Genomic DNA, 7969 nt, shown 5'->3' on the forward strand with positions numbered 1-7969 from the left:
AGCCAATTTTGAGCTCATTAATCAAATAAATGTAGTAGAACCATAATTAAGCACCTTCATTTTTTTTCTTTTATGATGTTATCTGGTTTTGCCTGAGTGTGAAAAATAAATATTTTCTCTGTAGTAGAGGAGCCAGTTGAGGTGGCTGGGCCGTCTGGTTGGGATCCTGGATGTTGTCCTGGTGAGGCGATCCGGACACATCCCAGAGGAACACCCAAAGCAGATCTCCCAAATGGCTGGGGAGAGGAAACCAGAGATAACGGATGAATAGTATGCATGTTACTGTAACAATAATAGGTTTCTATATGAACATATCAGTGTCATTCATTCAATATTGTCTCCAGTAAATTTCTAATCTAAAAATGTTGGTATAATTTCAAAACAAGATGAAGAAAAACACTTTGAAATAAACCTGTACCTAAACCTTTTGAGTTGACCATTAAAAAACAAAAGTTGACAGCACTCTTTCCTACTTTGTAGACATAAGGTGTATATTATGCAGCAACTATGCTAGTTTGTTCATTTTTTTGTTTCTGATGCAAAAACCTATTGCCAGTCTTGCACAGTCTGTTTGTTTCAGTAATAGGATTTTCTCTGGAGAAACGAGCAATTAAAGACATAAACTAAAAAGATATTTTTCTTATTTAAAACATTTAACTTAGAAACAAGCTATTTTGTTTCTGACAAAAGCGTAGCAAACAATTAAATTGGTTTTCATCTTCTTTCCAGAATTAAAATAAAAAAACAGAGAAAACCTGGCCTGTTCTTACAGCATCTGGTCTCTAGGGGCTCTGTTTGTGAGCGCTCTTTGTCCTGTGTTGTTGCTGGTGTGTCTGACCTGAACAGGCCACAGCTGAAAGATGTTGCAGCTCATCAGTCTCTGCATTAAAATGCCCCCACCAAGCACCACACCCTTTTCCCAGCAGGTCTGGATCAGCACTGATGTTGTTAGTGATTCTGTGAGTTTACTTTCTTTAGTTCGCCTGTAGCATCAGATCAGAAAGGGTTTTCGTCTGAGATATTTAAGATCAAAATGTAAGCTTTATGGTTCCTCCTTTACTCCTGTTTTATGTGTAGCCAGGGAGCTTGCTCATGATCTTTTTTTGTCTTTTATTTCCAGTTAGATAGTGGTTGTTTCCTTTATTGTTTTGTACTCGGAGATCATGTTTGTCCTCATTTTCCCTTAGTTCAGTGGTTCCCAAAGATTTTCTTCTGGTCTCCCCTATGGATTGCAATAAAATCAACTGGGCACACACATCGTTCAACCAGACATAAACCTAAACACATATTTGGTTTTCAAACTCCACTGTAGTTTATTTCACACTTCAGGTTGCAACAAAACAAACTACAAACCATCTTTACAGCGAAACACTTTTGTGTAACTGTTTTTTTCCCCATCCATGTCGCTTCCTGAGCCGCCCCTGCAATGGCACTGCTACAATCCAAAAATAAAATTTCAAGAGAATCTGAAACAAAGTATTGCTCTTATCATGCAAGTATTGATCCAATACTAATAACCTACTTGGTATTGATATTTCAAATTGATCCACTCATTCCTACCAATTATCATTCACTGACTAGGATTAATTTAAACAGCTACCAAAATTCATTTTTGCAGTGTAGAAAATAGAGGTTGGTACAAATATTGGATCAATACTAGTGTGGTTAGATTGATACTTTTTATCTTGACATGTTCACATTCCCTCTTGAAATGTTATTTCATTTTTGTACGTTTCTCAGCTCTTCCTCAAAGACATTTTGTTTAATCTTTTCATGCATTTTTAGGAAACATTTACATGCAAGCCATGATATTATTAAAGTATTTTGTAGATGCCTGCAAGCTTTTAATTCTGTCAATGTTTGAACAAAATAATTCAAAGGGAAAAAAAACTCCTGATGGTCAGACGTTTGATGCATCAATCTTAAAAAGTATTGGAATTGGCGACACTATCCCTGTTTTATGGGACGATACACAAAATGCAGTATTGCACACCTCTAGTCAAATTTAAATTAATTAAAATTTAATTTCTCATAAAATAAGGAACAACTTGTGACAATACAACTGTGAAAGTGAGTATTTTTGGATTCCAGTCACCCCGCAGTGGTTCTCTTTAAGCATTAATAATCGCTTAAGTTTTTCCTACAACCTTGTTTAATATCAAGGTCGGTGAACTTTTGCAATTTTAAATTTTCTGGAAGCATTCACGCCGTTCTGAAAACCACCCACACCAGAAATGTGAATGGGAGCAAACCCGAGGCAATGCCACTCCTTACAACTAACTGAGGGGCCACCTTTCTTTTTTCTCTCTCTCTATCTCTCTCTCTCCTCGGCAGCACCAGCGAGCTGGGATGCTGCGCTGCAGAGAGAGCCTCAGCTGGCTGCAGCGGTGGAGGCAGTCTGTGCGGACACCAAAACGAACCTCCGTCCGACTCCGCGCTCCGTCAAGCCAAACTGCTCCCTGAAGCGGAGGAAGGAAAGACGGGCTCAGAAATAGAAATAAACGGCCCGGTTACTTCGGTTACTCGAAGAGATGCGCCGCCTGCGGTGGCGAGCCCGATAGAGGAGCACCCGGACTTCAGTGGATATCGGTACTACAGCTGCCATTCCGCCTCTTAGGGTCGGGAGAGATCATCTGTCATCTTTTAACAGAAAGGAAAACGCCCACCAAAGGAGGACTTTTTTTTTTGCATATTTGTGAGTACATGTCCTGCTTTACTTTGCTTCTATTTTTATTTGTTGTTTTTCCCCCCCTCCCCTCTCTCCAACAAACACTGTGTGAACTCACGTTGCTTAAATAAAGCAGACAAGTTCTGCTGACGATGATCTCGAAAACAGTCAAATATGAGGAGTTTTTCCACAGCTCTTCTTTCTGCCTAAAATCAAGCCGGGAGACATTGTGGCAACAATGAATTAAGTGTGAGTATTCGCCGCATGCTGTTTCAGTAACTTCCCTCTTTTCAGTGAGAGTGAAGGAAGAAACAAGCATGTGGGCGAGGGGGCTGCTGAGTGTGACAAGATGCACCCACTGCAAAGTGTCCAAATTAAACATCTCTGCTGTTCATCAAGCTTCCAGCGAGTTCATTACATCTTTTTTATTTTTATTTTTATCCAGTTTTAAGTCAAAGGTGTCCTACTCTATAAAACGTCCCAGGGATAAAAGAGGAGGGGGCTTTTGAAATCTACTTTGAACAGAAGTGTGTTTGAGGTCCAGCTGCTTTTGAAAACAGCTCAAAGGGATTTATGAAAATATTTTTTGGGAAAGCGAAGAAAGCTGGGCTCTGCTGTACGAGGGCAGATCCAGGTCCTTCTGGCGTCTTTTTGTCAGGCTGAGCAGGCGGCTTTTAACACACCACTTACCACACAAGTGGACCCACAGGAATCATCTAATCAGAGATATGCAAATTGAAGAAATCCAGATTTCTTATTTATTTTTTTGTTGGCTTTGTTGTGGTTGGATATGATATCATCTGATGGTGCCGGTATCTGCTGGGTTCTGCATTGTGGCTCAGAGGCTCGGTCTCCCTTTTGATCTTATTGATTAGGTTTCTTTTCTCTACGTTGCACAGAGACTGGGGTCTTATTTTGCCATTAGTTGATGACAATATTATTCTCTTTATTTTCCTGAGGTGTGAAATTTTTTTCCCCCTTTCTTTTTCTCTTCACAGCGATAGCAATTATTAAAGGGATGGCAGCCAGAATTAAGTTTGCAGGAGGAAAAGACAGCCTTTAAAAGATCTGTCTGCTGTCAGCAAATCCCTCTGCTGCCATGGGGACTCTTCATTTTTAATGTAGGTCCACTCAGAGGCATTAGGACAGAGTATCGGACTATTTTAAGCCATCCCTCTAAATTAAAGTAACTAAGGGTGTTACGCGGCTTGATATCCAGATGATCAACCTATGGGCCAGTTTTCTTTGCTTGCGCTCTGCATTTTCCAGAAACCTCATAAATTAAAATTTATGCAATTTTTCTGATTATGTCTTACTTTGAAGCCCCGCTGATATACACATTACCCATTCAAATATTGTCGGGGAAAAGGGAAGATAAAAATAAATGTGCTGTTAAATTCCAATACCCAGGAGATAAATTGAAGTTTTACAATGTAATACAGGATATTTCAAGAATAGGGACATACAAGTACAATTTTCTGGCTAAAGGAAATGGTTTTTGTTAGTCTAATAATTGCTTTGATCAAAACTGTTTCAACAGTTGGCTGGCTGTATTGGTCTATAGTGGCTGAATGATTTGAATGTGAATCTTTGATTTGCAAAGAGGAAATAAGTCTTTAGTGCTTTTTTTGTCTTTCATTTTCAGAGTATATATAATTTGATGTACTTATCCGACCCTCTGTTGCATTTCTGTGGAACAGATTGAAGTCGATACAGAGTTCTAATTACCTTTTTCAGGAAATATTTGCCAGCTAAGTGAAACCTTTAGATTTTTTTCTCTTCTTTCAAACATTGCTGTCTTTACTTTCATATTTTTACACCTAAATAATCTGTAACCTTGATAAAATTAGTGACATAATCAAAATATAGCCTGAAGTGTGCAGCAATAACTTTGTAATTGCTTGCTTTTGCAGCAAAACAACAAAGCAATGGTTATTCCTGCTGCTGCTAAAAACTAAGATACTGGAATTCAGATTGTTTAGTTACTGCTACCTTGATGCTGACAAAGTTTATGGAATAGTTCAAGGTTTTTGAAGTGAATCGCTGTCTGGTTATTTTACGAATGTTTAAAATATCTTCTGGTTTGCATTTGCAGTTATTTACGCAGAAAAAGAAAAGTTAGTTATTCAGGAAAGTTAGGTAGGAGGTAGGAGTCAGATTACACTATGAATGTAACAAGTACTTCCAGTCAAAGTAACAAGATGACATATATCAAAAGCAAATATATTACAGGGGTTTATTCAAATGCTTTGTGTTTCTTTGTCCGTATGGAGAAACAGGAAGATCTTTGGTTTTGCACAACCTTCTACCTCCATTTCCCCCTTTGAGTAGTCACCAGCTTTTCAGTAAATATCAATTCAGTGCAAAATGACACCTGTTTGGGGCTTCATTGATGACACTTTAACAAACTATTGTAATGTTCTTTGAGAGTCCAGTTAATTTAAGATGATAGAAGTTTGTTTTAACTCCCTCTCTCTTGGACTAGCTGTTAGTTTCAGCCTTCATAAATAATTATTCTGGATTTATACTCAATTTTTATTGAGACGTATTTATATAGGTAGGATTTTTGATAGTCATTGATTTTTGCCATAAAAACTAGAGAACAAAAAGCATCACTGGGCTGAAGCATCACTTATTTTAGCTACCCAAGAACAAACGAATATAAAACAAACTTTAATACACTTAATATAGACTTCAGTCTCTATTGTTTTACATTTTCATCATCAAAGGGATTCCACAAACTAACTTCTATAATTGTAAGAAATTTTCATAAAATTATCTTTACAACCTAAACATTTTTTGGTTTTATATACATACAACATTCTACTAATTTCATACTTTTCATAATCTAAAACAATCTTTGGACGGAATATGGAAATAAACAGTTTTCAGCCTTAAACATTATTTGAAAATCTACCAATCCAGCAAACCTAAATGCACTTATATTAATAAATAACGTGGTAATGGAAGCATGATTGTCAACTTTTCTTTTACTATTTCTTTTCATCCATTAAGCAGGTAATGAAAGCTTACCCTTTATGTTAGAACATCATTTAAAAATTCTGACTTTTCCTTTAACCACTTAGTAAACCCACTTAACTTAGAGTAGTTTTCAGCCATTTGAGCATGGAGTCATCCTTGCTCCCTAAATTAGCAAGGATTTAAACTGTAGATTTAAAAAAATGCTATAGCTGGCAACAGCTGCAAAACAGAAACAGCACAAAAAATTGATCATTCCTTGTTTTTGCAAGCTGAAACACAACCAACCAGACACATTTATCAGCCATATTTAACAGCCAACTCATTCGTGGCGTGTAGCAAGTGGGTGAGGGTCATCCTTCTACTACTTTTTGCTACACATAAAAAAATAAAAAATAAAACTCTGGCCACCATGTCAGATTTTAACTCATAAAAAGGTGTAACTTTTCATGCCTAGTTTGATCCCCAGCAGTGAAAAATTTACCCATATTTTCTGTCATTAGGTTGTAATACTTTCATTGTTCACTGTTAATGTTACACGTCAATCAACGCCTAACAATGGAAGTAAAGCTTTATTGTGAGCTTGTAATTTAAACAGCCAAATGATTTTCATGCCATTAATATATACAGCCGAGTTTCATTTCCTAAGGTAATCTGAGCGTAGCTTCTTTCACCCAGAGATATAAGGTTTAAGTCACCAGACGGAGCAATCCTAAGAAGATTCACCTGCGCATCAGGGGAGTCGCTGGAGGAAATGCACAGCTGCGCCAATTTCACTCCGCATGTATTTGCGTTTACCCCTGTCCTTTATTGGATGTTAATCAGTCATTTGCTTGCAGAAGACGCTCTAAAAAGGTTTGAAAGTCCATGAGAGGACAGGTGTGAGGTGATCTGCTCACCTTCATTTAAATGAAATAAATCGTATATTTACAGCTGCCTCATCCTCATAAATGAATTTTTTTATTGATATGAGCCCACAGACAGTCATTTAGAGTATGGCTAATTGAAAACGACATCTTTGATAGAGGAAACCCTTTGGGACACTTGGAGGAAAAAACAAGAAGAAAGTGAGACCAGCTCCAGATAGAAACAGATTCACAAAGATAATGGTTCCTGAGGGAATTCTATTTTACTGACAAATACCCAAGAGTTATAATAAAGTGAGAACAGACAAAAATGCCTCGCTGACATGTTTGTACTCAACTGGTCCCCAAAGATTGTTGAAAGGCGGGAAAATGATATCGCACCACGCAGCTGTACAGCATCCTGTTGGTATTTCTTTTATGGCGACTCGACTGACGGAAATAAATAAAAGGAAATTGCTGGGCACTGTGGAATATGTAAATAACATGTTTTGTGTGACCAGAGGATGCTGGGGTGTAATTCTGCTCTCGAAAACACAACAGTGACTAAGAGCGTTTCCCTTGGGAATCGTTTCCCACTAAGATGCGAGATGACATGCATTTGCTCAGATTAAAGAAATTTCCTATAAGCAGCGTTGGTGAGCTTGACAGAAGCGAAAACCCTTTTCTCTGCTTTCTCATCAAGCACTTAGTTTGTGAGGGAGGGAGGCCCACTGGTCTATCCGAGCCTGGAAGACAAACGTCCCTCACGACCCATCTGACAGCTTAATTTATATAATTGCCTTGAAACATCTGCCTAAGAAAGACCGACTTTCCGCACCCCCCGTCCCTCTGCTTGTCACTGTTATGAATGACTTCGGTTTGATGTCCAATGAGTCAAACGTGCGTGCTGACGTCCCGCCGCCGTGCCACTCTGAAAGCATGTGTAAACAGAATAAAAAGCGGTTAATTGGCCACCGGGTTTTGCATCCTTCTTCCACGGAACGTGTTCAGCGAGGCGTCTTCATTTAGCATCGTTTGTCAGGGTTCTGATCTCGTCCTTGTCGGATTGTTGGCCAGTTAATCCCCGCACCATGCCAAATGTGTGCATCTGTAAGGCAGAAATGCAATTAGCACAAGTGGTGTGGCGGAATCATCGTCTGGGCTTCCGCTCCTCCGTTTGCAGATTTTTACAGAATCGGCTCTAAATTGCTGAAATAATTTGGTGTGGTGAGCTAACACGTGCCTCCGCCTCGGGTTGGCTAATTATGCAGCCCCTCTAACTATTTGCCTTTGTGCTGTCCTCATTGTGTTAACTTTGAACAAGTCATCTGTAGCTAGCCGCGGGGCTCCCCTGGGTTGCTGTTTAAATGGCTGGTTTCAAAGTGTGAACGTGTTAGCTGAATGCATGAAATTGAGTAGAGAGATTTGAGAAGCGTTTTAGCAACAAAACCAATTCAATAAAACCATAATTTGCAAT

General features: G+C 38.7%; 1 protein-coding gene across 1 annotated transcript in view; it reads left to right on the forward strand.

The window, feature by feature from the left end:
• The first annotated feature begins 2324 nt into the window (after positions 1-2324).
• cntn5 (contactin 5) overlaps positions 2325-7969 on the forward strand; it is a 148709-nt gene continuing 143064 nt past the window's right edge. The window contains exon 1 of the mRNA XM_027999310.1: positions 2325-2695. The gene's annotated coding sequence lies outside the window, so the exon portion shown is untranslated. The remainder of the gene's footprint in view (positions 2696-7969) is intronic.

This window comes from Xiphophorus couchianus, chromosome 18 (assembly GCF_001444195.1).
Source record: "Xiphophorus couchianus chromosome 18, X_couchianus-1.0, whole genome shotgun sequence".
Lineage (NCBI taxonomy): Eukaryota > Metazoa > Chordata > Actinopteri > Cyprinodontiformes > Poeciliidae > Xiphophorus > Xiphophorus couchianus.